The sequence below is a fragment of the Nanorana parkeri genome, unplaced genomic scaffold (assembly GCF_000935625.1).
Source record: "Nanorana parkeri isolate BGI_ZX_2015 unplaced genomic scaffold, ASM93562v1 scaffold1869, whole genome shotgun sequence".
Classification (NCBI taxonomy): domain Eukaryota; kingdom Metazoa; phylum Chordata; class Amphibia; order Anura; family Dicroglossidae; genus Nanorana; species Nanorana parkeri.
In genome coordinates this window covers 184017-197191 of record NW_017308137.1, presented here as the reverse complement: position 1 = coordinate 197191, position 13175 = coordinate 184017, and positions in this window count along the sequence as shown.

Here is a 13175-nt window from a genome sequence, read left to right as displayed (position 1 = left end):
GGTGACATTAGAGTGTAAGCTCCTCTGTACAGAGACTGATGTGACTGTGGGGGAGGGGACATTAGAGTGTAAGATCCTCTGTACAGAGACTGATGTGACTGTGGGGAGGACATTAGAGTGTAAGCTACTCAGTACCAAGACTGATGTGACTGTGGGGGACAAGATTGATGTGACTGTGGGGGGGGAGCATTAAAGTGTAAGCTCCTCTGTACAGAGACTGATGTGACTGTGGGGGAGGGGACATTAGAGTGTAAGCTCCTCTGTACAGAGAATTATGTGACTGTGGGGGGGGGGACATTAGAGTGTAAGCTCCTCTGTACAGAGACTGATGGGACCGGGGCTGCAACAACTAATCGACTAAGTCGATTAAAATCGATGATGGAAAATGTTGTCACCGTTTTGCATCATTGATTAGTCGGCTTTCGATTAGTTGCCCCTGTTTGCGGCTCCACACACACCGCACGCTTCACGCCGCACCTCCTCCCCGCCTCTCACAGCTCTGAGCTCTTTTTTTAAAAACATGTAAAGCGTACATAAAACACTCAATGCGTCTAAAATGAACTACAATACAGTCACACTTATGTTCATCCTCCTGGTGGCACTATGCTTCAACACCCTGTAACATGTGGTTCCAGTAACCACCAGTGGGTGTCTCAAGGTAGCCTATACACATATTAGACAGTTTCTGTTTAGTAACCATCTCTTAACAGTGTCCTCTCCTTTGAGAACACTGCTACCATTTTTTTGTGCTCATTAACTCCGGTTACTTGACCTAGATGACCTATTTCAATTAATACAAAGGGATATACATGGTATATCGGAGCTCCAGGGTACCAAACACTTTTTTTTTCTATATTAGACAGTTGTGCCTGATTGCTGGGAAGCTTTAGGGTCCATTTACACTTCCACATCCTTGTAACACGTGCATTAACACACATATAATGTGTTCCTGGGTTGTGATGTTATTAGTTCTTCAATTCATTTTGAGTTGCACCCTTACGCACCGGCGTTATAGCGTGCCACAACACATGGCTATCTACGGCAGTGCATTTTTTTTAATAAAAAAAGGGTCATGTATGCTTTTTACCATATTAGGGTGTGGCGGGGGATTTAGAAAAAACATAGTTCACTTTATACTGTTCTAGACTACAGCAGAAAGTGCGAGATGCATAAAAATCCACTTTGATTTAGCAAAAATGTTACTGTCCCTGAAGAAACTTTGGTTGTATTCTTAAGACTAATCTTGGCACAGCAGGTTATGTCACCTAATAATTGCATCTTGCTGAAAAAATGTGCCAGTTTTCTTTCAAATTAAATTTTGACGAGATTACTTGTCAATGCAGTATGCACTGTAATAAATTTGAATTTGAATTATCGCTTTGGCTACTTCTATATTTGTTCTAAAAAGTGAACTTTCTATCATCAGCTTCAAAAAGGCTCTGAACTAGCTGCCATTTACTGTGCAGCGCTTAAAAGCCATTAATAAGCAGTTTACCATGAAGGTTGTAATCTTTAACATTGGTACAGTTGTGTCTGAAGGGCAGGATCAACCTCTTGGGGATATTATTAATCTATGGTGGATTATGTGGCTGTTCCTATTTATTACATTTGAAAAATGTTTGTTGAGGATAGAAATGCCATATATGCTCTACTAATGTTTCTCCCCCATTTTTTATGTATTTCAAAAAATAAGCCATGGTCAGAAACAGTGGAAATATATTGTGCTCTTTTCAGTCTGATTATTAGGCAAAAAATAGAAGATTCTGAAATTAAATTGTATGTTTCCTCCACTTTAGTACCAATGTTAAAGTGCTACTATGGGCAAAATCTTAAATAACATATATATGATGCGCATGAAAACACAGCCGCATTCAGTGAATCTTCAGCAAAAATATTTATTCATAATGTCCATCACACATTGTAGCATAAAGATCCCAACCTCTTACACGTTTCACTGCTTGGGCTTACTCATAGAGAGTAAGTCCAAGTGGTGAAACGCGTAAGAATTTGCTCTTGCATGGGATCTTTATGCTACAATGTGTGAAGGACATTATGAATAAATATTTATGATGAAGATTTACAGAGTACGGCTGTGTTTTCATGTGGAACTATCCTAGGCAGTGATGAGCCTTTTGTCCAGTACCCGTGTGATGGTGCTGTTCAGCTTGGGCTTTGAGCAGCCGTTTCTTTTCCTTTGAACTGAATACATAGGATGCGATCTGTTACTAGAATTAAGAAAGCGGTTTATTTTTCTGAGTCCCCGAGTCTGAGTTTTAAATGTACTTTAAGTAAGCAACAAGCAAAGTATAACTCCTGCTAACATTTTTTAAGCAGTTACCGTAACAGTTTTTTTTATTTTTGGAAATAGGGATTATTAAGGATATCTAAAACCGAGAACACAAATTGTATATATTGAAATGTACCAGTCCTTAGATGTAGTGGCTGCATTAGTTATATTGTTTAGGGAATTACCAGCTGTTAGTTCCATATAAGTTTATCTTTTTCTTAATGTTTTGTGCTGGACAAGAGGTCAGGAATTGCATTGTCACTCCTCATGCTTAAAGAAGGTCCCTAAATTCTGGCATACATGCAACTGTACCACCGAGTGCTGTAGCTTGGGTAGGTTGTTACACTTTTAAACACTTTTATATTTCATAAATGCATTTTGTTATTGCCCAAACCTTTGGCATTACAACTATAGCAGCCATTGGTCCTAATTCTAAATGTTCTAAACTAATTATTTGCTTTAGATTATTTGTTCTCATGCCTCTCTCTCTCTCTCTCTATCTCTCTCTAATATTGATGCTATTATTTCTATATTACATGTTGTAAGACTTTAAAAGTGGTGCCAGTCAAGCAATGTTGGATTTACACATTTAAAATGTTACGTTCTACCAGGAACCCAAATATACCTGCTTTTACCACTGTTAGCCAAACAAATCTTTTCTTTGACCCACTAATTTAGTGTTACTGGGGCCTTATTTTCCCTGACTACATGGCTACACCCTTTTAATTGCCATTCCAATGTCCAATGAGACTGCCTCAGAAGATTGTAAGGGGCACTTTCATTGGAGAGGGTTGTAAAGGTTTGTGATCTTAGTCATTAAGTCAAGGAAAGAATTTTGACTTTGACTGATCTACAATACATGCTTGTTTCCGATTAAAGGAGAACTATGAGGTGAGTGCTTTTACAGTATACCGCGAGCTGTAGCTCGCGGTATACTGAGCTTAGGGTAACGGGAGGATGCTAGTTTGTGTCCTCCCGTTACCCTAAGGAGAACTATGGGGAAAAACACTGACCCCATAGTTCTCCTTTAATAACTCAGAAAGTGCTAAATCCAGATAAAACCAGGCAACTAGCAAAAAATAGCAAGTACTTTACTAGTATTTTTTTTACGATTTTAGCTCTCACATCTATATACCCCTTTGTATCAGAGCAATTTTTAAATTTCTGTTATGGTTCTGTTTATTCGGCAATAATATTGTCATTATTTAAGATAAGAAATGAATATACATTATATATTGTTTTTAGGATTTAAATTGTTTCACGTTTTTAATGCAACACTAAAAAAACAAGCAAAACTAATAAACAAGAAAAAAAGTTTAAATATTGATGATGGAACCATCAAAAAATCGATACTGTGTCTGAACAGTGTCTATAAACACTGTAGCAGAACAGAAGGTCCACTTTGGCAGCAGTGGCTATAATAACTGCTCTATTCACATGGCAACTCCTGAACAGGAATTTCTGGCTAATGTGTATAGGGGCGGGGGGAATCGGCAGTGGGGACGAATAACAGCATCTGCTACACATGCACTGTGTACTTCAATAAACTTTTTTGTTCATGGGTGGCATGCTCAATGTCCACAGTTGGTTAAGGGGATACGTGTCATGACCTTTGAAACATAAGTGCACTTGCACGGCATAAAGATCTATTTTCCCTCCACCCCCCACCCTTCCAGCAAAAGTGTTAATAGAAAAATGTCAGAACCAAGACCAGATTTACCACCTGTCTGAACACTGTGTGGCCTGCAAATGACTGGCCAGAGCTTCTCCATCCCAGGGACTGGTATTTCTGCAGCTATGCTCTGCCCACCAAAGAGTATAATAGAACATCCATTTATCTAAAGGCCTGCAAGTAGATGGGCACATTCCTTTTTATCTAGATAGATAAAGTTATGTACCACTGATGGTGATTATTTTATTATGTATAAAATATAATTTTATAAATATAAATGTCTATAAAAGTATTATCACCACCAATATAAATGTAGCGCTCATCCCCGAAAGGGCCGCTGGATGAAGGGGTCTTCCATAGCCTGTCTAGAGATTTTAAACAACCTGGCTTCCCCAATAGCACTTACCACCTTCTGTGGCGACCGACAAAGCAAAGTCCAGACAGTAGATAAAAGCTGAAAGTCTTTATTGCTGAACTTCAGGGAGAGAGGATCAGGGTCAGGAACATCCAGGACGAGGTAGACTCTTTCAAGCAAAAGTAACTGCTGCCATCACAGACTAGGACCTTTACACCAGACACGGCAATCTGTGTAGAGAACACCTGGCAAAGCATTACTTCAGAAGTCCTCAGTCATCTCCTATTGTAAGTGGCTGACCACTGGGCCTCCTGACTCAGGCCTCAGTGTCAGCGCATGGCTAGTCCCCAGGCTTCAGGCCCAGCTAGCTCAGTCAGCCAGCAGCAGCATACCGCCAGGGAGGACCTGGGGGAGGGAGACTAACTCCAACATCCTCCACCCTGAGCATTTATATCCTCTCCCAGCATGCCTCACTGGCCTGACGGTACGTCCAGTGATTGGCCTGAGAGACACACATTCTCAGAACAATCCCTATTGGCTGCTCTGCTCTGTGGTCAAGGACACACCCAGCAACAGGCAGATGCAGCACAGCGGATTAACATCAGACTGGTTACAGTATGAGAATATCTAAATTTAATAGCACTCCTGTTTACAGGGTGCTACATAAACATATGTAGATTTTTACAGAATGCTATCTATATCTTATATATAAAATATATCTTAGACTGCTGGTGATGTGTGTCCTTTTATCTAGGTACTACATCCTGGGTGAGATGGGCAATCCTCGTCTTTTCCCTATGTCCCAGTCATAGTATACGTCACAGAGCGGGATGCTTTTCTTTCATTTCCTGGGTTAGAGGGCTGGAGCAGCAACTCTTTTTACCTTTATTGTCAATGCGGCCCTGATCCCACTGGCAAAAATGTACAAGCTGTGCAGGAACAGCAACAATGAAGTCCAGTACAGCTGAAAGTCATAGCAAAAAAAGAGCTAAGTATCAGATACTTATTCTAACAAGCTAGAATTATAGGTTCTTTGCATTTCACAACACATTCTTCAGTGGCTTGCCAATTCTTGAATCACAAGGGGATCCACTTAGATTCAAGCCAAGTAATTTACTGGCTAGTAATTTTGAAATACACCAAGAGAAAAGTGGGCAACCATGAAGGTTATTGCTATAATGTGATAGTACAAGAACAGTGTGAAATAAAGGAAAAAATATAATTTGAAGAAGTACAAGAGCATGAAATATACATTAGGCCCTCTGGCTGATAGGTCCAAAGAGCGCCAATGATGGTAGAAGTAAAAGGGGGTAGTTTACATGTAAATGTTTGCATTGCTATTGAGCTATTAGTTGAGCTAAACAAATTTTGCAATAACCAGCTATCAAAAGTAAAAATCAAAAATCTAGAATGTTTTAATTCCTCTACAGTGACCATAAAAAAACTAAAACAGTAAACTAAATCATAGAAATTAAAGGCTACATTCTCCCCTCTAAATACTATTTATCTTTTTAACCTTCTTTATCCATCTCCGTAGCTAGCTAGGGTACATTTTGCACCTAAAGTGTCATTAAAGTACCTTCACTATTAACAATGCTGGACTTTATTTGTGTGTCACTTGACTGTAGATCCTCAAATCATCTCTGAATTGGTGCTGACACTGTCCTTCCTTCTGGAGGGTGGCTACTTTTGTTCCCCATGGTCCCTGTGTGTGTTGTAAAGTAACCACCGCTCCAAGCTCACTCCCGTGATGGACTGCAATCTAACGTTTAGTTTACTAATTTGTATTGATATTGTAGAATTGTATACATTAAACAAATGGTACCTTTTACCATTAAAAGCGGTCTCTGAGCTCCAAGTAGTGATGGGCTGCTGAGTTCGGTTCTCAGCAGCCCATCACTACTTGAGTTCAACACAGCTGAGTTCGGTTCTAACTCGAACTTTAGAACATGGAAAAAGTTTTAACTCGAACTTGGAACTCAATGAAAGTCTATGGGACCAGAACTCGGAAAATCAAATGTCCCCCATTTTTAAGGTTTATATGCAATTTGTTGGCCATAAAAAGGGTATGGGGATTTAGGTACTGCCCTGGGGGACATGTATCAATGCAAAAAACACTTTAAAAAAATACAGTTTTTAAAGTAGCAGTGATTTTAACATTGCTTATAGTGAAACAATAAAAATGAAACATTTATTTAAATATCATGCCTGGGGGGTCCCCTTAAATTGCCTGTAAAGTGGCACATCTATACGATGTATAGAACCTGTTGCAGCAAAAATTATATTTATCAAGAAAGAAATTACATTTAAATAGCCGGTAATTGATTTTCCCTTAATCTTGTAAACAACTGCTTGGGGAGGCAGCCTGTATGAAGAGATCACATTTTAGGACACCCAAAGCAAAGTTAGAGATTTTTGAATAAATTCTGGTGCCTCTTTTGCAGACGTTGTATGAAAGTAACAACAGGTGCTTTAAAATTGGGCCTTTAGTGTTGGTGGTGCCTTCACACCATAAGGTCTCATTCACACAGCTAAGATCTGACTCGTACAGATCCGTACCAGGCCTTTCCTGGGAAGGACAGGTGCTGCGTGCGATTGTATGCAGCAGCTTGTTCTTCTCTATGGGAGTATGCGGCCGTACGCCATCATACGCTCACCCGAACTGCACATCCGTGCAAGTGTCCGTGCTCGGATGCAGACAGGATCCTCCTCAGCTGTAGATCCTCAAATTATCTCTGAATTGGTACTGACACTATCCGTCCTTGTGGAGGGTGGCTACTTTTGTTCCACTTGGTCCCTGTGAGTGTTGTAAAGTAGTCCACTCGCTCCCATGATGGACTACAATCTCATAATAATTTGTATGGAAATTATAGTCTATCACAGGAGTTGATCTGAGGATCTACAGCTGAGTCACGCAGCTGGGCGGATCCTGGCACAATTGTCGGGATCCGCTTCAGCTGCGGCGTCTCAGTATACCGCGAGCAGCTGCTCCCGGTATACTGCAGCGTCTCAGTAGCTCGTGTTATACTGCGGCGTCTCAGTAGCTCCCAGTATACTGAGCCTAGGGTGACGGGAAGACGCTAGTTTGTGTCCTCCCGTTACCCTAAGGAGAACTATGGGGAAAAGACTTAACCCCATAGTTCTCCTTTAAGTACTTGAATGTATTTTTAAGATTTAACTTTTTTTTTTTTTTTTTTTATTGTTAGGCATTTTCAGGTGTTGCTGGTATGACTGAGCTCTGTAGAACAAAAGATACCACACCTCAACGTCAACTCTATCACCTTTCTTGTGGCATATAACTCCATTAGGAAACCATAAGTGCATTATCGCTTTTAACAATCGATATTCCTTCAACCTCCACTTCCTGCATCTTGGTGCGTTCCTTGTCTGAATATATTTTGCAGCTATGATTGAATAAATTGTACTTAGCATTTATTTATGTATTCATTCACCTACATTGAAAACCAAACTTGAAGTACTAATGGTGTTACAACAAATGAAAAATTAAGGATGCACAAGGTTTGCTATGGAAAATATATATATTTTTTAAAATGGTGAGGAAACAATGTGCCTTATATATTTGGTTTTAGAAAGGGTAGCATGTTTTATATTCTAAACTAAGTAAAATGGGTTATAGCAGTAGAGCAGCACAGGGGCTCACCACCGGAGTACCTGAGAAAATACGGTGATACATCATTTAAAGTGTATCTAAAGAAAACATATTTTTTAAGTTTTAGATAGAGTAGAGAATGCTTAAAGTGGACCTTTACCCTTTGCCAAAAAATCACATCAGCATGCAGCGCTGCATGCTGATATAAAATCATATCACATTCATTAGTTATAACAACATATTTTTAATTTTACTTACAATTTCTTGTTTTCTACTTCCTGGTCCTCTTTGGCAAAAGGGATGTAATGTGCCCAAGTGTTGCACCCTGAGAAGGTTACATCAGCAGTGCATTGCTGGGAAATCTCATCTGTAATCTCATGTAATCTCAGAGAAAGGCATTTTCCTCCCCTGAGATGATGTGCATGCACACATGCCCTAGTCACATGTGCCAGAGTTCCAAGAAGTAAAGGGAGATGGATTCATCTGCCCTTAGTAAAAATGGCCACTGTGAGAAGAATGGAGAGGAAAAGAAAAACAAGGTATGCAAAGAATAAAAAGCCGGCAATTATCTAGAATTATGTGTTTGTAGATTGTCATTACTAAACATTTTCTAAAGGCGTGTTTGTTGTTATTTTGAAGATATGGTTAAAATTGCTCTTTTAGATATCTATCTTTCTCTGTCTGTCCCAGAAACATGGCAGACAATGTGGAGAAGTCTCTCCAAATTTGCGTACAACTCCTCTTTGACAGTTGTTGCTGGAACAGGTGTCCCCAAGATTTCTCCTCCAAGTAAACTGTAAACTTTTGAGTTCCCATTACTGTACCTGTGAAGGGGTCACCAACCAAAATAGTGGATGAATCTCCCCAGAAGGGGGCACAGACGGAAAAAAAAACCTGATACAGGTTATAACCCCTTTTCACTTTTTTCAAAAGAAAACAAAATGTTACTTAATCTTTAGTATACAGTATACAGCTGAATGATTAGTTTTGGATACCTAATATCCTAAATCAGGGGTTTCCTAATCCAGGGTAACCATACCACTTAGGGGTAATGGAATCCAATGATGAGGAAATTAAACTGGATCTCTATAATGAAAATAAGTAGGGATGCACCGATACTTTTCAGATACCAGTGCCGATACTTGGCATTTTCATGAGAACTATCAGGAATCAGGAAACAGGAAATTGTCACAAGACTCTGGATACAGGACTCAGGCTACAGGACTCAGGCTACAGGATACAGGACTCAGGATACAGGTTAGGGTAACAATATTGTGGCACCAGGCTCACTGCAGGGATTAAATACCCTCCAAGATCATCAGCAGGTGGTGCTTAATTACTGACACCTGCAGGTGAGCCCTAGAAGTGCTGGACCTGGTTCCAGAGTCACAGTGCCACCTGGAGGCGCTCAGGTCCCTGACAGCCACCGGCTGCCTGGAGACACCTGCAGGTGGGCACTGGAAATGCAGGGTCTGCTCCAGCACCACCTGGAGGTTTTCTGGTCCCTGACAGACAGCTGCCTCCTAACTTTTGAATTTTTCTCTGGTCTAGTCTTGGAGCTCGAAAAGTATCTGTACATGTACTTGTACCCAGTACAATACTTGGTATCGGTGCATCCCTAAAAATAAGAAAAATAATAATATAACTTTAATAAAAAGAAATTACTATATTAAACCTGAAATCAGAATTAAAAAAACAAAACATCTTGATGTATATAAATGAGATGTGAGTAGCATTGTCAGTAACTGTATTTCAATTTCATGTTGCAACTTGCTGTTTTTATATACATAAATATGATAAAATTCTTATGATGTTCATTAAGCGTTTATGTTCCCAGCTTTCCATATGTAAAGCAAAACTGAGCTATTGACATTGTTTAAAGTTAAAAAGCTACCTAATTGGTGTCTGGGAAAGGGAGCATGGGATATATTAGGCAATCCATCTGGGGCTACGATCCTAGCAAGATTAAGGACCTCTGTCTTAAATACAGAATACAGTACTGAAATTGTATCTCTACTTACAGTACTGTTGAGCCTGTCCCACCTGTTTCTTCATTAGATCATATACAAACAAGTTCAGAAGCTATTTGATTGTTAAGGAAATATAAGGTGACATATTTATTAGCTCAACATTTTTTTATGTACAACAAATAAGAAAAAAGAATCATGCATTGGCATAAAGGTAATTAACCTGGGCTCTAATATTTTATATTAAAGACAGAAGGAGATTTGCATGGTTACATTTTATAGTGTTCTGATATCGAATGTGTCTGTTTATATAACTGAAATGTATAATATGTATAATATGTTGCATATTTTTATATTACACTGTTTTATTAAAGTAGTATAAAAGAAATATATAGAAAACTCTTACTTATTTTGCTTTTTATTTTGAATGGAAAAGAAAAGGTTTGGAACCACCCAGGACCCGTGTCACAGAGACTTTCTCTTACTTCCTGTACTGATTATCACTTACTGTAGGAAGTGAGGGGAATCTCCCTAAAGGATCAGACAGCAATAAAAAAACTGACAGAGATTTACTGCTGTCCGCATTCCTATTGGATAGAGTCCTGCCCTGGTATTCATTTTGAATGAGAGAAGAAATCTCATCGGGATTCACAGACAAGAAAAGAAACAGACAGAGGTTGGAACTCTTCGATACTCTATCTAAAACAAAAATAAAATGATTTTAAAGCACAGTTTCCGTTTGCGGCAAATATAAACAAATGAATTCCCCAATCTCTAACATAAAAAACAACTTCAACTGCTATACTCAACCTGTCTCCTATCTCTAGGATGCAGCCAACGTCAGAGAGAGAAAGAAGAGGATGAAGAAGACCTGTGATGCCACTGTGCAGTACTGAAGACAAAAGAGATATTTGTACTATTTTTTATTTTAAGGCCAGGGAAAGGGGGCTCCAATGGGGGATAGTGCAGGAAGGGCGTATGAGCCTGGAGTTGGCCTTTATCAAATTCCAGACAAAACAAATTACATTTACCTTTAAATAAAATAATTTTTCACTTAAGCTTGTGCCATTTCATGTAACCTATTTTCAAAAAGACAACAGTGGGACAGGAAGTGGAGGCACTTGGGTGGGCTTATATCTCAACAAGGTAAGTTAGGGTAGTAGGCATATCCAGTGTAATAATGTTCGTCAGCTGTCCAAAGAGCAGGCAGGAAATATGGCAGTAATACAGAATCTGAGTGTTTTCACCTTTCTTATGCTGAGCAGATGTATAGCATAACAGGTACGGAGAAATACAAAATTTGTCTACAACAGTACACATCTGTACCATGTTTTAGTTGCTGTTTTTTTTTTTAAACGGCATTTGTCAGTTGATGTAGGGTTCTGTGTAAAGATAATCATAGGCATTAGTGGAGGGTCGGAAGTGCATGCAAAATCTGACCATCTCACGATATCTTCTGGTAGAATTTCCTACCAAAAAGGAGTAAGTCTATTCACAAGAACACTTTTGGTTAGGGCAATAAAGGAGGAGCCACACACAGGCAGTCCTGCTGTTGGAAAAAGTGTTTGAAAGTATCTCCGATCATAAAGTCGCTCCTTAAGTCGCCATTACAGGCCCATAAGTTTCCATACATTTAGTGCCCAAAACACAGTACATTACCCATTTTTATACAATATAAAAGATGAGGTTACAACGAGTAAATAGATACCCAACATGCCCAGGTTAAACATTGTGTGCATCTGTGAAATGGCGATAAAATTCAGTACCTCAAAAAGTCCATAGATGACGCTTTAAAAAAACCCTACAGGTCATCTGTTTTGAGACACACATAAATATTGGCCCTAGAATTATTGCTCTCACTTTGGTGTGCGTAGCGATATCCAACATGTGTAGCACGATTGTCGTTTTCGTACATAGGCGCACCCGACACGTGTTTACGTTATGACGTGTGTGCTCGCAGGGACGGGGGACTTTATAAATGTTTTTATTATTTTTACATTTATTTCATCTTATATTATTTTTTAAAACTGTTATTTTAAATCTTTTTTACTTTACTTTAATTGCTATCACATAGGGGGGCTTACAAGATTGGTGGTGACAGGTCCTCTTTAAGGTGATACTGGGCATCCAAAAGATACCTAGTGTCACCTTTACACTCTAAATAAGCTATTGAAGTGCAGATCTGACAATAGCTTATAGCTGGGCTTCAGGAGCCCAGCAATGACAGCTATGAGACCGGAAGTGATACAATACGCATCGCTCCCGGTCCCATAGAACAGGGAGAAGATCGGTGAATGGAACATTCGCTGCTCTCCTCCCCAGCTAACCGGCGACACCTGAGATGCTGGGCCTGGGCCTGCAGTGGAGCCCGAGAAACACAGTGGGGGTGTCGGGTGAGGGGGGGCAGTTTACCGGCCCGTAGAAGCCATCTGGCGACAGCTAAGTCGCCAGAATCGCTTCTATTGTAAAGCCTCTGGGATCTGTTTGAATGGGCCCACTGCCAGTGACTGGTCACTAAGGGGTTAATAAAGTCCCAAACTCTCAAGGAGTGAGCTGTGATTAGATTTCATAGTTTAGCCTATCTTTAGGAAGAAGCCATAATATATTGTTTAACATAGGAGGATCAATTTCTCTCTCACCCAGAGGGGAATTTCAAAAGTAGTGGTGTTTTGTTAACTGACTGATTTGTGCAGCAAATTAATTATTTAGAAAAGTTTGGAACTCCCAGAAGTCCATTAAGTCTAGGGAGATGTGGTTGAAAGTTCAGGGTTTTTGTTGGTTCCGGATGAGGCGTCTGACCTGGGCCTGGAAAATTCTGAGAAAATATGAGTGAATATATACCAGAAGGACTCAGATAAGATTAAAAAAAAATGGGGTAGGATGAAGATTTTTATGGCGACGATTTGTCCAAACCAAGAAAGTTTATATTTCCCCCAGGCTGTGAGATTTAAAAAAAAATTCTTATTGGTATTTATATAGCGTCAACAATTTATGCAGCGCTTCACATTCACATCAGTCCCTGCCCTCAAGGAGCTTACAATGTAAGGTCCCTATCGCACATTCCAGCATGCCTTTGGAGTGTGAGAGGAAACCGGATTACCCATGCAAGCACAGGAAGAACAACTGCTTGCAGATAGTGACCTGGCTGGGATACAAACCAGGGACCCCCAGTGCTGCAAGTCAGAAGTGCTAACCACTAGAAATAATTTTATTTTATTAGGCATAGCCTGGGTACCTTGTAGAAAATAATTTATGCATAGTCTATTGGAAGTATTGTTGTAGTG